General features: G+C 44.2%; 1 long non-coding RNA gene across 3 annotated transcripts in view; it reads left to right on the forward strand.

Moving 5' to 3' along the window:
* LOC116644187 overlaps nucleotides 1–22,618 on the forward strand; it is a 251,890-nt gene that overhangs the window by 77,598 nt on the left and 151,674 nt on the right. For 2 of the 3 annotated variants that reach the window (XR_004301717.1, XR_004301718.1), the window contains exon 3: nucleotides 22,329–22,489. The exons of the other annotated variant lie outside the window; for it this stretch is intronic. This is a non-coding gene — a long non-coding RNA (uncharacterized LOC116644187). The remainder of the gene's footprint in view (nucleotides 1–22,328; nucleotides 22,490–22,618) is intronic. 3 annotated transcript variants of the gene reach the window in all.

Raw genomic sequence — 22,618 nt, forward strand, 5'->3', positions numbered from 1 at the left:
AACAGTTTCAAGATCTACTTTCCCATGGAAACAATGTTATGTTTGGGTTTCCATAGAAGTCTAATTTAGTTAGGTCTTAGGGTCTAAGTGAAAATGTTGCATATTTGTATTTCAAAATTAGAGTACAATCTCACATTTTACATCTTACTGTTTAAAAAGTGCTTTTATTGTAAAATACAGCAAACATACAAAGAAAATGGATTGCATATATGCACAGTTTAAAGGATAATAGAAAATTGAGCAACTGAAAAATTACCACCTAGCCTATAGGTACAGAGGCCCTCTTAACCTCATTTATATTCTCACCTAGTACACATTTACACACCCACTCTCATGCTGCCCTTTTAAAAAAAAAAACAAAAAACAAAGAACCTCTCAGTAAAGTAAAAATTGGTGGGAATTTCCTTAGTGTAATGAAGGGCTTCTACAAAAAAAAACCCTCTCCCAAACATAATACTGAATGAACAGGAAAAGGCTAACCATTCTTTCCACTGGTATTCATTTTACTGGAGGCCTTAGCAAATGCAGAAGGTAGGAAGGAGAAATAAAAGGCACACAGATCAAAAAGGAAGAAGTGAAACTTACTTATAGAAAACATGATTGTGTATGTAGAAAATTCTAAGGAATTTACAAAGAAACTATCAGAAGTAAGAAGTGAATTTAGCAAGGCCCCAATATACAAGGTCAACATATAGGAGGCACAGTGTTTCTCTCTATGACCGAGTACGACCAGCGGGTGAAGCCCGGGCACCTGCCATGACCGGGGCGGCCCCCAGACGCGCTCGTGGCTCCCGGAGAGGTTCCTGGAGCCCGCGGTGTCGGAGCCCCGACTCACAAACACGGGCCGGCGCGGGGATAAGCTGGTGTCGTCTGCGGTGGCGACTCGACAGGAATTTGCTGGGGGCACTGACGCCGGGGCAGCTCGGTCCCGTCCCCACCTCGGCACCTGCCCCGCCGCAGCCGCCCCCCCTCCCCCCCCGCGCCGCGTCCCTCCCCGCATGCGCCCGGCCCCGCAGAAGCGGCGATCCCGTTCCCTGGCTCCTAAGCGGCGGCCCCCGCAGGGACCGCGAGGAGAGGGCTGGAGGACGAGCTGGCCCCGATCGCCCGCCAGGATCGTCGAGCCGGGCGGGGACCGGCTCGGAGGGCTCCGGGCGTCGGCGGTCTGGGACAGGTCCGGGAGCTGGGGGGGTGGGGTGGTGGGGTGGTTATTGGGGCGGGCGGCACACCCAGCACGAGCCGGGAGCGGCTGGCGGGCCGTTGGGATCGCCGTTTGCCCTCTCGCGCTCTTCGCCGCGCGTTCCGACGCGGCCCCCTCTGGCCGGGCGAGCTCCCCGAGCCTAGAGCCCGTCGCAGCGGTGGACGGCCCGCGCACTGCACTTCGCGGGCAGCTTCGCCGGCGAGCTTCGTCCCGCTGGCGTCTGGCCGGGACCGCGCTGGCCCGCCCCTCTCCTCCGCCTGGTGTGCGGGCGGCGCCACCAGGATCGCGCGCGTCCCCCGCCTCGGCCCCACGGCACCGCCGGGCAGCGGCCTTATCCCGTCCGGCAGGCCCGGTGCCCCGCTTGGGCCCCCCAGGAACAGTAAATTCCCCTCCAGGGAGCACATGGACTCTCCTCTGTCGGCCACCTGAGCAGTTAGTTGCCTTTAGGTGGAGGGAGCCATCTGGTCGTCCGCCAGATCCTTGCCCGGAGGAGACTAGGCCGAGGGGCCCTGTTAGGAGCGCGCCGGAAAAGCACAGTGAAGGAGGACCAACAACCAGGGACCGAAGGCAGGACGTTCGGAGAAGAGGCCCCATACGTGGGAAAGTACCGTGGTCATCGAGGCCTCTGGAGGCCACTGGAGTATTACTTCCTGCAGGTGCGGTTCTGGGCCTCTGATGGGGAACCTCGCCTCTGAGTCCGGATGCTTGAGTAAGGAAAGCCACGTGTCCTCTCTGAGCTCCTTGACCCTTCCCAGCTCATGTGGCCCTCCCCGCTGGAGGTGTCCCAGCCCTTTGGGGGAGTGATCCCGGTTCAGTCTCACCCTGCATCTGCTTCTCAAGAGGTTGACAAAGGCAGCGCTTGATGAAGGCCATCAGCCCAGTTCTCCATGTCCCCCCTGTCCAAGAAGGCACGGGGAGGACCGCTGTCCAACCTGTCAAGGAGGACTTCTCCTTCACATCTGGCAGCTGCAGGCCAGACAGATGGAACATCTCAGTGCCGCTGCTGTGCCCCTGCCCCTATTGCAGGGTGGAGGGGAGCCGCCCACCCTCCTCAGCTTCCTCGGACAGTCATTGCTGAAGACCTGGGTTTGGAGAAGACAGCGGAGCGCCCTTGGTTTTCTGAGGTCTTAGAGCTAAACCCGAGGCCACATCCGACCGCAGTGCCACGCCGCCTGCCCTCAGCCACGTTTCCTGGTTACTGAAACGTTACCAGTCCCTGACTTGGCTGACCTGTCCGCGAGGCCGCCAGTCTTGTCCGCCCCTCCACCTTCTGCTCTACGGAAGATTGCTTGTCACATGAGCCGCACAACTCCTTATTCTCCTTTGGCTGTTCGTGGGGATTCTCTTTTTCCTTTCAGGGTCAAGGTCGTCTTTGGGGTCCTACTTAGTCATGAGAATGGAGGCCCTGGCATCCCCAATCCCCATCCTTCAGTCATAGTTGTAGCATCTTGTTTTGCTCTCCCCACACTCCTAGCACCCCAGGCCTTCCCTCAGCCTGCCTCCCGGAGAATGGACTCGCCTATACCAGTGTGTGCGGATTCTCTTCCCTTTCCCCTCCCGTCCCCTCCTGCAGTTCCCAGTCTGCACCGGCCAGCCCGTCATTGCTTCTGCAGTCCCCGGCGCCATCCTCAGCCGCTCATCTGCAGAGTCCCAGACTGCTTTGGAATGCGGTGTCACTGACATGGACACCACTTCCATTTCTCGGGCTCTCATCTTGAGGTCTCCCCCCAGGCTCCGGGGACAGCTTCCTTTTATTTTCCGAGGCACTTCCTGATTCTGAGAACACGTGTCCCAGCAGTGGCTTTGCCTCAGGCTCTGTTCTGCTAGCTTGCCCCAACAGTCAGCTGCCCCAGTGCAACCTCCAAGTTCCCTCTGACTCTGGAGCACCCCTCAGCCCACATTTGGGATCCCTGATGGGTGCAGCTGGGAGCCACCCAATGGCAGCCCTTTCCTTTTTGGAAACTAGGCAGCCCCAGCAGAAACTCCTAATTTAACCCCCGCCATAGCCCGGCCACCTAAGGCAGCACAGGTCAACCAGGTTTGTGGATTTGCCGTCCCCAGATTCCGCCTTTGGCATCCGTGTCAGCGCCCAGCCAGAACCGGGTGTCATCCTAGGCCTTTTCCCATTGGTACAGCTACTACTTCTGGCTTACAGCCACCACCAGGGTGCCCAGCGTTGGGGACAGTAGCTCACTTTACTAACACCACGGCAGACCTATTGGTGTTTATGGGATCTGCGGCCCTAATGGGTGGCAACCGTTTTGGGGTGACTTTGGCTGCCCAGGTCCCACCTCCACTCCGGAGCACTCAGCTTTGCTGCAGGACGAAGCAGACACCAGTCCCTCACGATAAGGACTCTTAGATCTGGGCTTCAGGGTCCTGCTGGCCGATCGACCTCCAGTTGCGAATGGGGAGTCTACCCGTACAGAGAGCACATCTGTCCTGGGAGACCCTTTCCTTCCTGCCTATAGTCAGAGCCCTTGGGGCTAGCTGGGCGAAGGCACAGCTGTAGCTCTTGGAGGAGTCAGCACCACTGAGAAGAAATGAGTGCCAGGTGACACCTTTGTTTCTTCCGTTGTCAGATCCGCTGGGACCCTTTGTGCCAGAACACATCTGTTGCGGCTGGAGAGACCGGCAGCATCCTACGTTGGGTGGAACTTCTCTTCCTGCCTTTTGTCAGGGTTCCTCGGGTCCCGATGGCCACAGCACGTGCACTGCAGTGGGAGGGATTAGCACTCTGTGCCAGAGATACTCCTCTTCATGCTTCTGATCCGAGCAGCTTTAGCAGTCGGAGCAGCCAGAAGCATACCTCATGTTTCCACCTACAGTCAGAGCCCCCGGGGCCCGTGTGGTACAGAGGAAGCTTGTGCTTGGTGACCTTCCACCAGCATTCTGAGCTGCTGGGAAGCTCACGGTCAAAGCGGGCTTCTGTTACAGTCAGACGGACAATGTCACGCAGTTTTAGGGAGACACTTCTACTCTTGCTTGTAGTCAGAGTACCTGGTCAGCCGGCCATTGTACCTCCTTTGACTTTTAGGGGGCAGCACTACTGAGAAAATACCTATGCTCGGAGGCACTGTTGTTCCTACCTTTGGTCAGAGTAATGCTAACTTCGGCCTTCTGTTTGGGGCACTGCTCAGGGATTGTGGGAGATGGAAGTGAAGGAGCACCCACTCTTCATATTCTCCTAGTGCAAGATGGAGATCTCAGCAATTAAGAAGCGGATGCTTCCGTGAATGGAACTTGCTCTGCTGGGAAGAGGCTCAGCCCCTTAGAGTTATGTCAAACAAACAGAACCTCCTCCTTCCTCCTGCAAGCCGGAGGTCTCACACCTCGGGGTATGTGTGTGTCCGAGGGTGTGGGGCAGATGAGGCTGGTCAGAAATCAAGACTTGAGAAGTTACGCCGTGGAGAGTAGAAGAGAGTTCTGTGTGTATCCTCAGCTGAGCCCTTCCTGACCGTTAGCCTGGGCCGACCTCTCATTTTGGAACTGGCGGACACCCCCTGCTGCCTCTGGCCATCCCTTGCTCCTTACTCATGTGCTCCAGTGAGCCCAGACTTTCTGTCCCAGATTTCATGCATAAAGCCTTGTTCTTGCCAGTTCATCCTCGGCTCATGTGTCTTTGCTCTTTGACTTGACTTTAGAGGAAGAATGGTCTATGAATGATGATGTGTTTGGTCAAACCTAATTATGAAAAGCTTCCTGTGGTTCTCAGCAAGTAGGAAGTGAATGTTCCCCCACTTTCTGACCTCACATGCTGACTACTGTAGTCTCTGTGCTTCTCATGGAAGGAGGGCAACCCAGGAGGCTGTGAGACCCAGGGGACAGAGAGGTGGGGAGGCTTGCCCTGGCCTTTTCCCTCTGGGCTTCTCTCCCACCATCTGATCTCACTGCAGGGAGACTGTTCCTGATGTGTGTTCAGAAACCACAGTGTTAGTCATTTAAAAAAATGTTTCAATGTCTTTTTTTGGGGGAGAGGTTCTTTTTCTTTAATTTAGGCTTAGGCCAGTTATTCTCATACATCCACACTTTACCCAGAGAGGATGGGTACCTAGCATCTAGGTTCATGGACTTGTAGGAATAAAGGCAGGAGGAGCTCACCTGCTTTGTAACGATTGAAAACATATTACATATTAAAATTGTTATCATGCTGCTTAAAAAACCAGAACATATCCTCTTTCCCGGGGAATAACTAGATAAGGCTTATTTGGGAAAATAACCAGTTCAGCTCTTGTCTATACCACGAAAATATCAAATCGCAAGAGTTACACTTCCATCCGAAACCAGCTAACCTTAGAGTCCCAGGGTGTCCGCACTAGATTTAATTGCTGCCAATGCAATCGTTTCTAAGGCATTTCACATCAGGAGAACCTACTTAGAGTGAGGGAGAGAGAGAAGGACAAGCATTGCCCCCAGCAAGTTCCATATTATTTTATTAGACATTTATTATGACTCTATACTAGCCTCTGTGCTAGGCCCTAGTGATAGAGTTGAAAGAGATCTCTTGCCGCAGAGAAGTTTACAATGTAGTGGGGAAGACAGATGAGCAGACCAAAAATTACAACTGGAAGGCCAAGTGCGAGGGTAATGGGAGCAGGCAAGAAGGACATAAAACTAAACCTGACATAGAAGGAAAGGAAATTTGAGTTGCTCCTTAGAGAAGAAAGAGGAAGGAGCCAGGTGGAGAAGGGCTATTTCCAGGTCAAGGAAACAGTATGTGAAAAGTTCAGGTAGGGACTGAGGTCACGAACCCGGGGAGGAGGGCGGCGGGGCACCAGGCAGGAGTCAGGTGCGGCTAGTGGCCGAATCAGGGGCTGGGAGACGCTGCTGCACGATTCAGCAGGGCAGGTCATGGACAAACTTATATACCATAATGAGGCATTTGTCTAGCACCCTGAGAAGGAGCAGAGTCATGAAAGGATTGTGAGCAAACAAGGGGCAAGATTGTATGTAGACTTTAGAAACATCTCTGTGGCTATGTAAGAAGGGAGGAACTAAATGGGAGCTGGCGCAGAGGCAAAGAGGCTTATGGTAGACTTTGCAGTGAATCCGGCAAAGACAAGACCGTGAGCCCCTCAGCTACTGGTGGGGACAGCGACATGGGGACAGGAGAGGGAGGTGAGGTAGGGAACTGCAACAAAACCTTGCCTCTTCTAGTCATCTCTCGTGGGCAAAATACATGAGTGGTTTTGGCAAAAATAATACAAGTGCAATTTTTAATAGTGTGAGAAGCCTATGGAAGGTTCAGGTAATATTCAACAGGCAGTTCATTCAATCATTATTAATTCAATCAGTATCAATTTAACACATTTATCAAGAATCTGGAATGTGCTAAGGACCACTTGAGGTAGTAGCATCAATTATAAATAGGCAAAATCCCTGATCCTTTGTGGAGCCTATATTCTAGATGGAGGGGAAAAATAATAAACAATAAACATAATTAGTAAATTATCTGGTAGGTTAGCTGGTAACAAATGCTGTGGAGAATAAAGTAGGAGATAGGGGTTGAGATTGGGGTAGAGAGAAGCATAGGTTTCAGTTTTAAAAAGGTAGATAAAGCACCCCTTACTGGGAAGGTAAGATTTGAGCAATTGAGTGGGTCATCGAGATATAAGGGAAAAGCATTCCAGAAAGTGGGAAAAGGCACTGCTAAGCCCAGGAGAATGAAACCTGGGATTCTAGGAAGCAAGGAAGTAAGCTAATGGGTCTGGAATGGGGCCAGCAAGTGGGAGAGTGGGAAGAGAGGAGGACAGAGAGGAAAGGGGGGGGTGCCCAGGCCACGAGAGTCTTGCAGGCTACGGTAAGAAAGTTGCCTTTTATTTGGTGATGGGAATGTTTGGAGGTTCAGAGCAAAGGATGACATGATCTGACAAGTTGTAACAGGATCATTCTGTTGGCTGGCATCATGGTGGAAGCAGGAAGACCAGTCAGGAGGCTTAGGCCGAAGTCTGAATCAGGCGTAATGATGACTTGGCACAGTGATAGCAGTGGAGACAAAGAAGTGTCAGATTTTCTCTCTCTATGGGAATATTTGCCATTAGGCTGGAGGACGGGAGTGTGTGCAGCTGAGGGAGAGGGGGCCGTGGAGTTGCCGCCATAGGCTAGAGAAGAATTTTGGCTTCATCAGTGCATACTCATTTATCAGACCCATGGAAACCGGTAGCTGAAGGAGAATTCAGAAGGGGAAAATAAGGGGAAGAGGGAGGATAATAGCCTCTTTGATATGCATGGTTGAGATGTTGGTTGTATGTCTAGAGAAAAGGCTGAGATCTTAAACTCAAACCACCTCATAAACAAATTTCAGATGGATTGAAGACACCAGATATTAAAAACAAAATTATGAGGGTTTAGAAAAAAATATAGGAGATGCTATTTATAATTTTGGGATATGAAGAAGTTTTTAAGATTAAAAATCATAAAATACTGAGAAATATGACTCCATCAAAATGAAAATCCTTTTATTTAAAAACCATAAAGATGAAAAGACACAGGACAGACTTCAAACCTTTTCTCATCAAAAGGCACATTTCAGCAAGTGAACCAGCAAGGCGAGGCCTAGGAAAAATATTTGCAAAACATATATCTAACAAAGGACTAGTGAAGAAGTCCTACAACTCAGTAATAAAATGCCAAACTCCTCAATAAAATACGGGTAAAACATTTGAACAATCCTTTTACAAGGAAGATGCATGAATGTCCAATAATCACATTAAAAAAAGATCATTAGTCATCAGGAAAAGGAAGATTAAAACCACAGTGAGATACCAGGACACACTCACCAAAATGGATAAGGTTGAAAAAGCCTGAAATGTCAGCAGAGATCTGGAGCATCTGGATATCTCCTCAACTTCAGTTGAGAATATAAAGTCTCTCACTTTGAGATACATTCATGCGATTTCTCATACAACTATACACATACCTATCCTGATTCAACAGTTTTATTCCTAAGTATTTACGCAAGAGAAATGTACACAAAGCCACTTGTACCAGAATATTCATGGCAGTTTTATTCAAACGAGGCCAAACCTGGAAAATCACAGGTGTCCATCCATAAGGGAATGGAAAACAAACTCTGGTGTGTTTATACTACTCAGCTGTCAAAAGGAGTAAATCTTGATAGCAGGTAACAGCATGGAGGATTCACGAAAACTCCATGCTGAGTGAAAGGAGCCTTCCTACACAGGAGTGCATCCTGTATGTTTCACCATATGGCATATGCTAGAACACACCAAATTAACCTGAAGTGGAAATATATGACATATTCAAACTAAACAAAGATACACTGTTTAGATCTGGATTCAAATGCACCAGCTGTAAAAGCCAAACCTTACTGAGATCATTGGACACATTTGAGCACTGATTCTCTATTTGATATTAAATAATTGTTATTTTTATATGCATCAATGATAAAGATATTTTGGATATCTTGATAAAGGAATTGTCATTAAATTACTTGATAAAGTAATGTTTAATGATATACATAGAAGTATTTGTGGGTGAAATAATATATTTCTGGATTTTTTTAAAAAAAAGTAAAAAAAATTATAAAAAATGTCAAAAGTGTAAAAAAACTGTAGTTAGGTATAAGGAGAATGGAGAACTGAAGAAGCCAGGATGTCCGTCTTTTGTTAACAGCATGTTGGATATGAGTGGTGGATTCTTGGTTCTTCATTTTACTTTTCTCTTTTACTTTTTTATGTCTCAAAATTTCAATTATAAAGTGTTAAAAAACATGGTCATATGCCATCTATTTGAAAATTAAGAGTTTTCTCTCTTTGCCACAATTTTGCGTGTTTTTTAGGATAATACACTTGTAATTATTTTGGTAACTTTCCAGTATCAGCCTGATATTGTTTGAAAAGTATTTTATTTATATTGCAGTTCTCACTGTTCAGATCAAAAGCAAGGGATATAATCTGCAGAGACTCTCCTCTCTGGGGAAGAAGGTGACAGAAGTAATGCAGTTCTATGTGTAGTCTGCTCTGGCCCAAACAAAGAGGCTGCTTTTCTAGGCTTCTGTCAATTACTGAAATGTCTTATCAAATTATTGTTATTATTATTGACATGTAAAAAGCTAGTACATACTTAGGTATATTACTCGATGAGTGTGGGGATGAGTACACACCCATGAATACATCATCACCTTCAAGGCCATCACCTCTCAGTTTCCTCCTGCCCCCTTTATTATAATTATTATTATTCTTCTTACCTGTGGAAAGAATATTTAACATAAGCTCTATCTTCTTAGCAAATTTTCAGTATACAATGTATTGTTAGCTATAGTGATCATACTGTATAGTAGTGCTCCAGAACTTGCCTTACATAATTTAATTTTTAAATTTTAATTTTAGTATAGTTAACATGCAGTGTAATATTATTTTCAGGTGTACAATATAGTAATTCAACACTTCCATACAACACCCGGTGCTCATCAAAACAAGTGCCCTCCTTAATCCCCATTGCCTATTTCACCCATTCCCCCACCTGCCTCCCCTCTGGTAACCATCGGTTTATTCTCTAGAGTTAGGAGTATGTTTCTTGGTTTGCCTCTCAGTGTCTTTTTTTTCCCCTTTGCTCATTTGTTTTGTTTCTTAAATTCCACATATGGGTGAAATCATATGGCGTTTGTCTTTCTCTGACTTACTTATTTCATTTAGCATTATACTCTAGCTTCATCCATGTCTTTGCAAATGGCAAGATGTCATTCTTTTTTATGGTTGATTAATATTCCAATGTGTGTATATACCATATCTCCTTCATCCATTCATCAATCAATGGATACTTGGGCTGCCTCCATAATTTGGCTATTGTAAATAATGCTCCTATAAACATAGGGGTGCATGTAATCTTTTGAATTCATGGTTTTTATTCTTTGGGTCAATACCTAGTATTGCAATTGCTGGATCATAGGGTAGTTCTATTTTTAACCTTTTGAGGAATCTCCATACAGTTTTTCACTGTGGCTGCACCAGTTTATACTCCCACCAATAGTGCACGAGGGGTCCTTTTTCTCCACATCCTTGGGAACACTTGTTTCTTGTGTTTTTGATTTTAGCCATCAGACAGGTGTGAGGTGATATCTCATTGCAGTTTTGATCTGCATTTCCCTTAAGATGAGTGATATTGAACATCTTTTCATGTGTCTGTTGGCCATCTGTATGTCTTCTTTAGAGAAATATCTGTTCATGTCTTCTGCCCATTTTTAATTGGATTATTTGTTTTTCTTGTGTTGAGTTGTATAAGTTCCTCTTCCCCCTTTTTTATTATTTTCATTTATTTGTTGGAGAAACTAGTTCATTTGTCCACAGATTTTTCTCACATTCTCTATTTGGTGTATTACGATCAATTAATGTTGTTTAACACGTTCCTCTATTTCTACAGTTCCTGTAAAAGCAAAAAGAAAATTAGAGGCTTTATCAGAATCAGGCTTGAATTTGGCAAGAGTAATTGTTTCTCAAGAACAGACCAGGAGAAGAATCCTCAAGTGGGGGGCGCCTGGGTGACTCAGTCGGTAGAGCGGCCGACTCTTGATTTCTCCTCAGGTCATGATCTCAGGGTCCTGTCGGGCTCCCTGCTGGGGAGGCAGGAGTCTGCTTGAGGATTCTCTCTCTACCTCTCCCTCTGCCCCTCCCCCTGCTCGCTCTTGCACTCTCTCTCTCTCAAATGAGTAAATAAAATAAATCTTAAAAAAAAAAATCCTCAAGTGGCCTGCACGGGGGTTCTGCCCCATCATTTCACATGAGATGTCATGCCTTTCTTTACTTCAGGTCCATTCCAGCATGCGAACAAGGAGTTAACATCAGGGCTATGTCCTCCTGAAATCTGCACTGCCACAGCCAGAGCCGGGGGTGCCAGGGGGAGGGGGGCACTCTACGAATCTCCTCAAAGAGTTCAAGCATTCCCAGAAGCAACCTTCCATGAAATCTGGTGTAGAGGAAGGAAAAGAAAGACTGGAAATTACATAGCACCCGGACTTTCCTTGAAGCTGTTAATTCATACTTACTATATAATCCTCATATGGCATTTTAGTCATTGTTCACATGTTATTTCTCCAACTAAATTTTAAACTCTGGTAGTAAGGGGGCAGAGTCATGTCATTTTATGTTTATGCCCTTGGATCCTTGCAAAATTCCAGGCACACATAAGAGTTCACTAAATCTTGTCCAAATATTTGAATTAATTAACTTAATAGTTAACCACAACCTTATATTAGTCAGTGCTAAATGGAAGAAGGTAGCATTGAGTCATGTAGATACCTGGTTTACCGAGAGCATCACTGTGTGACATAGAGTTTCCATAGGGTGTCCAAGGAGGAGAATGGGGATTCTGGAACTCTTTCCAGAAGTAGAACAATTAAAGGAAAAAAAGATGTTTAAATGAAGAGAAGAGGGATAATTAGAAGGAGATATTCTTTATGCTCATTGTTCTAAAGCACTCAAGCTGCCTAAGCCTGGGACAGCCTCACAAAACCCCAGCTGTACTTGCTGGACTGGTAAGAGTCTGCAGGACCCTCTCCCGAAGATGTTGGGAGTCAGGACAGGCACCCTCTAAAGACGTGTCCAAATGCAAGTGTCTGTGATTCAAGGTGGACAAGCTCAGCATGCCTCCACAGCAGGTGCTCCTAAGAATAAAGACCCACAGGAAACCAAGCCACAGTGAAAGTTACCCATGACAGTGAAAGTATGAACTGCCCAACTAAATAGTATTATTACAACTACACTCATAAGTGAGAGAAGCAAGAGTAGAGCCTGCAAAAGAGCCCAGCCCTCAGTCTCAAAGATTGCGCTCGGAATGACCCAAGCTCAAGCCCAGCGCTACCTCTGACCAGTAATGGGAGGTAAGAAGGAGGCATCTCTTGTGCAAGACCTTTAGAAGAGGGTCCAGACTGGACTAGAGGGGGAAGAAATGGGGACTGATATGCTCCATCACACCACTCTCTGTGGCTCATATATACAGGGTGTCCCAAAAATCTTAGTGTGGTTTTCAGCTTTAAGAACTTAAAAAGGGTAGGGGGGAGGAGCACGATGGTGGGGGAGGAGGAGACCTAAATTTCGTCTGGTCCCAGGAATACAGCTAGATAGCTCTCAGACCATTCAGAACACCTACGAACTCAACAGGAGATCAAAGAAGAGAATACCAGCAACTCTCTGAACAGAAAAGCGACCACTTTCTGGAAGGTAGGAAGTGTGGAGAAGTGAATCCTAGGTGATATTTGGGAGGATAGACGGTGGGGGAGGGGGCCTCCGTCAGCCGCTTCTGGCAAGTGATAGAGCCGCGGAGCACAAAATCAGAACTTTTAGAAGTCGGCTCCACTGAGGGACGTTGCTCCAGTGGCTAAGCAGGGGTGGAAGCTTCATGGGACAATGTGGTCTCAGGACCCTCAGGGTCACAGAAAGAAGGGGGTGCCTGAGTGTGGCAGAGCTCCCAGGTATTGGACCCGGGAAGCTGGCTGCAGAGACGGAGCCGAGGCGCAGGCTCTCAGCTCGGGGTTGCCATAAACCGTGATCTGCGGCACAGTCGGGCCACTGCTCTTCCAGCAGGGACCCAACAAGTGGCAGATCTGGGGAGACTCCCCTTCCTCCCCTGGGAAGAGTGGCGCGGGAGCGCACTGCAGGGATCTGCTGGGTTTGGAGACTCCACACCGAGTCGGGTGCCAGAGATAGAAATGCTCAATCACAGGCCGGGGGAGTCCGGAGTGCGGCCGGACACTGGGGAGATGGGAGTGACTGACTGCTTTTCTCTGGGGGCGCACTGAGGAGCTGGGCCACGAGTTCTTGGCTCCTCCAGGGCGGAGATTGGGAGGCCGCCATTTTCACTCTCGTCCCCCAAAGCTGTACAGAAAGCCTGCAGGGAACAAAACCTCCTGAGAGCAAACCCGAGCAGATTACTTAGCCCAGACCCGCAAGGGCGGGGCAATTCCACCTCCAGCAAAGACATTTAGGAACCATGGCAACAGGCCCCTCCCCCAGAAGATCAGCAAGCACAGCCAGCCAAGACCAAGTTTACTGATCAATGAGAACCGCAGACGCCAGCGGTAGGGGAATACTGCACATAGAATTCATGGCTATTTCCCCCATGATTCTTTAGTCTTTCAAAGTTAATTCTTTTTAATTTTCTTTATTTTTTCTTTTTCTATTTTTTTAGATGAATTTTTCTTCTTTCCTTTTCAACCAACATCTTATCAATTCCGCTTTTAAAATCTTTTTTAATTTTTAATTTTTACAGTCATAGTCTATCTCTTCATTGTATTTAACCTTATTTTTTGTATATATATAAGTTTTTCTTTCTTTAAAATTTTGGGATATGGTTTCTTCTAATAGACCAAAATGTACCCTAAATCTAGTGTATGACATTGTCCTAGTCTCCCACCTGATCACATTCTCTTTTTTTTAATTTTTTCATTCTTTTTTCAACCAACTTCTTATCAATTTCTTTTTAAAAATCTTTTTTAATTTTCATCTTTACAGTCATATTCCATCCCTTCATCATATTTACCCTTAGTTTTGTATATATATAAGTTTTTCTTTCTCTAAAATTTTGGGAGGCAATTTCTTCTAACAGACCAAAATACACCCAAAATCTAGTGTGTGGCTCTGTTATATTCACCAGCCTGATCATATTCTTTTTTTTTTCTCCTTTCTTTCCCCCTGGTTTTGGGTCTCTTCTGATTTGTTCAGTGTATATTTTTCTGGGGTCATTGTTACCCTTTTAGCATTTTTTTTAGCATTTTGTTCTCTCATTCATCTAATCTCCTCTGGACAAAATGACAATACGGAAAAACTCACCTCAAAAAAAAGAGGCAGTACCGACTGCCAGGGACTTAATCAATACAGACATTAGTAAGATGTTGGAACTAGAGTTCAGAACGACCACTATAAATATACTAGCTGGGCTTGAAAAAAGCATAGAAGATACTAGAGTATCCCTCTCTGGAGAGATAAAAGAACTAAAAATCTAACCAAGTCGAAATCAAAAAGGCTATTAATGAGGTGCAATCAAAAATGGAGGCTCTAACTGCTAGGATAAATGAGGCAGAAGAGAGAAATAGTGATATAGAAGACCAAATGATTGAGAATAAAGAAGCTGAGAAAAAGAGAGATAAACAACTACTGGATCACGAGGGCAGAATTTGAGAGATAAGTGATACCATAAAGCAAAACAACATTAGAATAATTGGGATCCCAGAAGAAGAAGAAAGAGAGAGAGGGGCTGAAGGTATATTGGAGCAAATTCTAGCAGAGAACTTCCCTAATTTGGGGAAGGAAATAGGCATCAAGATCCAGGAGGCACAGAGAACCCCCCTCAAAAATCAATAAAAATAGGTCAGCACCTCGACATCTAATAGTAAAACTCACAAGTCTCAGAGACAAAGAGAAAATACCGAAAGCAACTCGGGACAAGAAGTTTGAAACCTACAATGGTAGAAACATTAGATTGGCAGCAGACCTATCCACAGAGACCTGGCAGGCCAGAAAAGACTGGCATGATGTATTCAGAGCACTAAATGAGAAAAATATGCAGCCAAGAATACTATATCCAACCAGGCTGTCATTGAAAATTGAAGGAGAGATAAAAAGCTTCCAGGACAAACAAAAACTAAAGGAATTTGCGAACACCAAACCAGCCCTACAAGAAATATTGAAAGGGGTCCTCTAAGCAAAGAAAGAGCCTAAAAGTAACATAGACCAGAAAAGAACACAGACAATATACAGTAACAGTCACCTTACAGGCAATACAATGGCACTAAGTTCATATCTTTCAATAGTTACCCTGAATATAAATGGGCTAAATGCCCCAATCAAAAGACACAGGCTATCAGATTCGATAGAAAAAACAAGACCCATCAATATGCTGTCTGCAAGAGACTCATTTTAGACCCAAAGACACCTCCAGATTGAAAGTGAGGGGGTGGAAAACCATTTACCATGCTAATGGACACCAAAAGAAAGCTGGGGTGGCAATCCTTATATCAGACAAATTAGATTTTAAACCAAAGACTATCATAAGAGATGAGGAAGAACTCTATATCCTACTTAAAGGGTCTAGCCAACAAGAAGATCTAATAATTGTAAATATCTATGCCCCTAACATGGGAGCAGCCAATTCTATCAGCCAATTAATAACAAAAGCAAAGAAACACATTGACAACACTACAATAGTAGTGGGGGACTTTAACACCCCCCTCACTGAAATGGATAGATCATCTAAGCAAAAGATCAACAAGGAAATAAAGGCTTTAAATGATACACTGGACCAGATGGACTTCACAGATCTATTCAGAACATTCCATCCCAAAGCAACAGAATACACATTCTTCTCTAGTGCCCATGGAACATTCTCCAGAATAGATCACATCCTAGGTCACAAGTCAGGTCTCAACTGATACCAAAAGATTGGGATCATTCCCTGCATATTTTTGGATCACAATGCTTTGAAACTAGAACTCAATCACAAGAGGAAAGTCAGAAAGAACTCAAATACATGGAGGCTAAAGAGCATCCTACTGAAGAATGAATGGGTCAACCAGGAAATCAAGAAGAATTAAAAAAATTCATGGAAACCAATGAAAATGAAAACACAACTGTTCAAAATCTTTGGGATGCAGCAAGGCAGTCCTAAGAGGAAAGTATATAGCAATACAAGCCTTTCTCAAGAAACAAGAAATGTCTCAAATACACAACCTAACCCTACACCTAAAGGAGCTGGAGAAAGAACAGCAAATAAGGCCTAGACCCAGCAGGAGAAGAGAAATAATAAAGATCAGAGCAGAAATCAATGAAATAGAAAAGAAGAGAACAATAGAACAGATCAGCAAATCTGGGAGCTGTTTCTTTGAAAGAATCAAAAAGATTGATAAACCCCTGGCCAGACTTATCAAAAAGAAAAGAGAAAGGACCCAAATAAATAAAATCATGAACGAAAGAGGAGAGATCACAACCAACACCAAAGAAATACAAACAATTTTAAGAACATATTATGAGCAACTATATGCTAGCAAATTAAATAATCTGGAAGAAGTGGATGCATTCCTAGAGACGTATAAACTACCAAAACTGAATCAGGAAGAAATAGAAAACCTGAACACACCCATAACCACTAAGGAAATTGAAGCAGCAATGAAAAATCTCCCAACAAACAAGAACCCAGGGCCAGATGGCTTCCCAGGGGAATTCTCCCAAACATTTAAAGAAGAATTAATACCTATTCTTCTGAAACTGTTCCAAAAAATAGAAATGGAAGGAAAACTTCCAAACTCATTTTATGAGGCCAGCATTACCTGGATCTGAAAACTAAAGACCCCAACATAAAGGAGAACTACAGTCCAATATCCCTGATGAAATGGATGCAAAAATTCTCACCAAAATACTAGGCAATAGGATCCAACAGTACATTAAAAGGATTATTCACCACCACCAAGTGGGATTTATTCCTGGGCTGCAAGTTTGGTTCAACATCCACAAATCAACCAATGTGATACAATACATTAATAAAAGAAAGAACAAGAACCATATGATCCTCTCATGCAGAAAAAGCATTTGACAAAGTACAGCATCCTTTCTTGATTAAAACTCTAAACAGCTTAGGGATAGAGGGTACATACCTCAATATCATAAAAGCCATTATGAAAAACCCACAGTGAATATCATACTCAATGGGGAAAACCTGAGAGCTTTTCCCCTAAGGTCAGGAACATGGCAGGGATGTCCACTATCACCACTGCTGTTCAACATAGTACTAGAAGTCCTAGCCACAGCAATCAGACAACAAAAAGAAATAAAAGTCATCCGAATCGGCAAAAAAGAAGTGAAACTCTCACTTTTTGCAAATGATATGATACTTTATGTGGAAAACCCAAAAGACTCCACCCCAAAACTGCTAGAACTCATATAGGACTTCAGTAAAGTGGCAGGATATAAAATCAATGCACAGAAATCAGTTGCATTTCTATACACAACAACAAGACAGAAGAAAGAGAAATTAAGGAGTCAGTTCCATTTGCAATTGCACCCAAAACCATAAGATACCTAGGAATAAATCTAATCAAAGAGGCAAAGAATCTGTACTCAGAAAACTATAGAATACTTATGAACAAAATTGAGGAAGACACAAAGAATTGGAAAAACATTCCATGCTCATGGATTGGAAAAAAAAATATTGTGACAATGTCTATGCTACTTAGAGCAATCTACACATTTAATGCAATCCCTATCAAAATACCATCAACTTTTTTCACAGAAATGGAACAAATAATCCTAAAATTTGTATGGAACCAGAGAAGACCCCAAATAGCCAGAGGAATGTTGAAAAAGAAAAGCAAAGCTGGTGGCATCACAATTCCAGACTTCAAGCTCTATTACAAAGCTGTCATCATCAAGACAGTATGGTACTGGCACAAAAACAGACATATAGATCAATGGAACAGAATTGGGAGCCCAGAAATGGACCCTCAACTCTATGGTCAACTAATCTTTGACAAAGCAGGGAAGAATATCCAATGGAAAAAGACAGTCTCTTCAACAAATGGTGTTGGGAAAATTGGACAGCCACATGCTGAAGAATGAGACTGGACTATTTCCTTACACTGAACACAAAAATAGACTCAAAATGGATGAAAGACCTAAATATGAGACAGGAATCCATCAAAATCCTAGAGGAGAACAGAGGCAGCAACCTCTTCAACCTCGGTTGCAGCAACTTCTTGCTAGACGTGTCTCCAAAGGCAAGGGAAGCAAGGGCAAAAATGAACGATTGGGACTTCATCAAGATTAAAAGCTTTTGCATAGCAAAGGAAACAGTCAAAAAATCAAATGACAACTGACAGAATGGGAGAAGATATTTGCAAATGACATATCAGATAAAGGGCTAGTGTCCAAAATCTATAAAGAACTTATCAAACTCAACAGCCAAAGAAAAATAATCCAATCAAGAAATGGGCAGAAGATATGAACAGATATTTTTCCAATGAAGACATCCGAATGGCCAACAGACACATGAAAAAGTGCTCAACATTGCTCAGCATCAGGGAAATCCAAATCAAAACCTCAATGAGATACCACCTCACACAGTCAGAATGGCTAAAATTAACAAGTCAGGAAACGGCATTTGTTAGTGAAGATGCAGGGAAAGGGGAATCCTCCTACACTGTTGGTGGGAATGCAAGCTGGTGCAGCCACTCTGGAAAATAGTATGGCAGTTCCTCAAAGAGTTGAAAATAGAGCTACCGTACAACCCAGCAATTGCCCTAATGGGTATTTACCCCAAAGATACAAATGTAGTGATCCGAAGGGGTACATGCACCCTGATGTTTATAGCAGCAATGCCCACAATAGCCAAACTATGGAAAGAGCCAAGCTGTCCATCGACAGATGAATGGATAAAGAAGATGTGGTGTATACACACACACGCACACACACACACACACACACACACACACACAGGAATATTATGCAGCCATCAAAAAGCCCCGAAATCTTGCCATTTGCAATGGCGTGGATGGAACTAGAGGGTATTATGCTAAGCGAAATAAGTCAATCAGAGAAAGACATGTATCATATGATCTCACTGATATGAGGAATTCTTAATCTCGGGAAACAAACTGAGGGTTGCTGGAGTGGTGGGAGGTGGGAGCGATGGGGTGGCTGGGTGATAGACACTGGGGAGGGTGTGTGCTATGGTGAGCGCTGTGAATTGTGTAAGATTGATGAATCACAGACCTGTACCTCTGAAACAAATAATACATTATATGTTAGGAAAAAAAAAAAGTAGGAAGGGAAAAATGAAGGGGGGAAATCGGAGGGGGAGATGAACCATGAGAGACTATGGACTCTGAGAAACAAACTGAGGGTTCTAGAGGGAAGGGGGGTGGGGGATGTGTTAGCTTGGTGATGGGTATTAAAGAGGGCACGTATTGAATGGAGCAGTGGGTGTTATACACAAACAACGAATCATGGAACACCACATCAAAAACTAATGATGTAATGTATGGTGATTAACATAACATAATAAAATAAAATAAAAAAAAACCACCAAAAAAAAAAAGAACTTCAAAAGTGTAAATGCTATGAAATTACAAAAACATCCTTTGAAAGTTGAGTTGTTTACATTTCTTATTTTCTTATTGTGATTTATGAATTTTAAATAATAAATAATTTAATTTTTTCAGGCCCTGCCAATGTGACATTGAAACAAAAGATTAAAATTAAACATTTATTTTTTAAAATACACAAAACTATGTAAAGATATAAGAAATATAAATAATTTAACTTTCACAGGATGTTTTTGTAGGCTTATAGCATTTATACTTCTAAAGTTATGAAGCTTAAAACATCACCTTGACTTTTGGGACACTCTGTTATTACTGACCGTTAGCTAGATGCCTGTACAGTAGTTATATGATGTATGTGCTATCACAATTCATTTATTCAATGACTATATTTTCAGTTTACTAACTAGGTGCTAGGCAGTGGGAATACAAATCCCTGTTCTCATAAAATATATACATTTTCCAATAGTTCAATACAAATAATCCTTATTTCGGAGTTTGGGTCCAATCATTATCCATACCTCCTTTAGAAAGCATTGTAAATTTTGAGAGTAAGAAACGTGTGTGTGTGTGTGTTTTCAAATAGAATTTCTTTAAAAATACTGTTATTTCACCTTAGGAAGAGAATCATGGAGGTCATGGGATGATGAATTTGGGTTTGCAATGTTTGGGGACATTTGTGCTCACGATCTTCTGGCAGGCTGCCCAGCATTCCCCAACTCCCTGTCCACAGCCCTCCTCTCTTCAAACCACCAACCCTCCTTCCTCAGCCTGCATATTTTATTTCACTGAGAAAAAAGTAGCAATCCAGTGAGAACCTCTATATCTTCCCATATGGAATCTTCTACCCAACCCAGATACCCTTCCTCCCCTCCACCTCTGGATGCGCAGTGGGCTCCTGACTACTGTCAACTCCACTGCTTATATAGTGGAGGCCTCTAAGGACTTTCTAAAACTTCTCTCCTGTCTTCTGTGTCATCACCTTTTCCCTCTCTACTGAATCTTTCCATCAGCATACAAACACCCTGTAATTTCCATAAGAAAAAAAGCTTCTGTGACTCTAAATTCCTAACTATTGCCCAGTTTCTTTGCTCCCATTTACAGTGAATCTCAGACTTGTCTACACTAGTTGTTTTCATTTTCTTATTCTCTTAAACTCTCTCAAATCAGAATTTTGTGCATCACCACTCCATTAAAAAAACACATGTCAGGGCCCAACTCAATGGCTACCATACACCCAAATACAGCGGTCATTCCAAGTCCTACCTTTTTATTTTTAACAGCATTTGACCCACTTGATCACACTCTCCTTGAGGAAAACTCTTCTTCACTTGGCTCCCAGAACACCATGTTTACTGACTACTGCTCTCAGTCTACTTTTTTGGCTCCTTTTTTTTTTGCTCTAGATGGTGTAGCATCCAAGGCCAGATTCTTAGACCTTTGCTCTTCTCTCTTTACTCACATGCTAGACCCATACTCCTAAATCGCCTTTCTTAGCAGATGACTCAGATTTGTATTTCCAGTCCCAATGTCTCAAACTCTAGACTGAGATACACCCAACTGTTGCCTCTGTTGGATGTCCAATGGGCATATCAAACCTAGTGTATTCCAAAAAGAACTCATTCCCCCCTCCGAACGGGCTCCTTCAATTGCCTCTATAGTAGTAAATGGCAGGACCGTGTACCAGGCCACTACTTTCGAGTCACTCTTAGGTTTGACATTTCATCATCTTCAATGCTGCCACTCCTGTCTACCCTAATCCTCATCCACCCTTGGTTGCTCCTGTACAGCTACAGTAGCCCTCAAATTCATTTCCCTGCTTCCATCTTGTCACCCCACAGAACCTGTCCACATAGCAGTCAAAATCATCCTTCTAAAACATTTTGACCGTGACGCTCCTCTGCTCAAACTACCCAGATGGCTTCCCACAACAGCTGGAATGCATTTGAAAATTATATGCTTCAGGGCCCTTCCTGATCTAGTCCATGCTTACTTCTCTGACTCCATATCTCACCACTCACCCCATCACTGCCCTTCAGTGTGCTGATCCTGCACGAGAGATCCTCAAGATCACCACACGAAAGGCTCTACCTCAGACCCTGGGCCTGGAACGTTCTTCCTCTATGCAGCTTCCTGGCTGGTTCCTGAACCTCGTTCATGGCTCTTCTGCAATGTTGCTTCTTCAGGGAAGGCCTTCCTCTCCATCTTGGGTAAAGCAGAATGCTCTCTGAACCCAGTGCTCATACCCAATCTCCTTACTCTGCTTTGTATTTTTATAAAACATATCCCTTTCTGATAGTAAATTATAGCTTGATTACAAAAATTGATTAACTACCTTGCTCCATTAGAATAGAAATTCCATAAGGGTGGGCTCTTGATCTTGTTGGCTTGGTCTCCAGTGCTTTGAACAGTGCCCTGACAGGAAGTGCTCTACAAATACTGAACTGAATGAAGAGGGTAATGTAGGATGGAATTAGACAAGACCTGACACCTACCCACAACACTTTCTCCCCTTCCTCCTTTTCTTCCTCCATCTACTTCTCCCTCCTCGCCCTCCTCCTGCCTTCTCTTCTTTTTCCTCCTCTTCTTCCTCCTCCCCTTTCCTTTCTCCTTCTACTTAAAAAAATTTACTTTTTAAAAATTTACTAAGACACGGGCGCCTGGGTGGCTCAGTTGGTTAAGCGACTGCCTTCGGCTCAGGTCATGATCCTGGAGTCCCGGGATCGAGTCCCACATCGGGCTCCCTGCTCAGCGGGGAGTCTGCTTCTCCCTCTGACCCTCCTCCCTCTCATGCTCTCTGTCTCTCATTCTCTCTCAAATAAATAAATAAAAAAGTCTTTAAAAAAAAAAAATTTACTAAGACACAATAGTGGAAACAATAGGAAATTATTCCATTTCTTATGTATTAACTCTCTGTGTGTGTGTGTTTGTGTGTGTGTGTGTGGTGGCGGAAGGAGGGAAAGCGGTTGCTTATGGGGGGATGGGTGAGTAAATGACAGAAGTCTGCTTTAATGACAGAAGTATAGGAGAAAGACCTCCATCTGAGGTACATGCTAGAATTAAGGGGGCATCATTCTGCTTTTTCAGATGCTGCACTGAGGCTCCACTCCTCAGCTTCCCTTGTATGGGTCCTACTGGAGTGTGCAGCTGGGGAATCAAAGTAAAGGTCAAGAGGAGCCAGGGGTGTTCCATCTCTTACTAGTTAAATCTAGGCCCAGTCCGTAAGATGACCGTTGGATGGATGGGCGGTGAGTACCACAGCTTCTTTCCTTTCCTCTGCCTCCTCAGTAAATAAGCTTGGCTTTAGAGCCTAAGTGTTTTCTGTCCTTGGGGTGTATGAGGAAGCATAGTGACAAACTGTAATCCTGCCCTTATTT

Source organism: Phoca vitulina, unplaced genomic scaffold (genome assembly GCF_004348235.1).
Source record: "Phoca vitulina isolate PV1807 unplaced genomic scaffold, GSC_HSeal_1.0 scaffold29, whole genome shotgun sequence".
In the NCBI taxonomy this organism is placed as follows: Eukaryota; Metazoa; Chordata; class Mammalia; order Carnivora; family Phocidae; genus Phoca; species Phoca vitulina.